The sequence below is a fragment of the Sinocyclocheilus grahami genome, unplaced genomic scaffold (assembly GCF_001515645.1).
Source record: "Sinocyclocheilus grahami isolate Dianchi unplaced genomic scaffold, SAMN03320097.WGS_v1.1 scaffold14308.1, whole genome shotgun sequence".
Lineage (NCBI taxonomy): Eukaryota > Metazoa > Chordata > Actinopteri > Cypriniformes > Cyprinidae > Sinocyclocheilus > Sinocyclocheilus grahami.
This window is the reverse complement of record NW_015515295.1, coordinates 1-565: the sequence shown is the minus strand read 5'-3', so window position 1 is coordinate 565 and position 565 is coordinate 1.

Genomic DNA, 565 nt, shown 5'->3' with positions numbered 1-565 from the left:
AACTGACCCTTATGACTGGTTTTGTGGTCCAGGGTCACATATTAACTCTCATAATGGTCTATCAAACAATTTCAATAAATATTTACAAGGTTGCAGTCACTGAAAGTTTCAGCATAATTGTATTAATTCTGAGAAAGAGAAAATCAATCTGAAACTGAGAAGTCTCCAGAGCAGAAATCACAAAATTGCATCACAACACATACGACCATAAAATCTGTACCGCATGAAGAATGCACGTTTACTTTTACTTCTTCTATCTGCAATGCATTAAATCATGTGAAGTCATTTTTGTCAGCCATCCATATCTGTATCATGTACAGCTTCATATCTACGGCTCACCCTGATCAGAGAATTCCCAGCCGAACTTGCGTGCGTCCTCCACGGCGGTGCCCAGCAGAGCCGTTTGATGCATCAGTTTCTTAGGAATACAGCCCACGTTCACACACGTGCCTCCTAGACCTGCACAGAAACATCTTATCATCATCTTATTAGAAGTCCGTTTTGATTATACTTGCATGGGTTTGATTCCGGTTTTCTTACCCCAGGTTGTGCCCTTCGGTGTGGG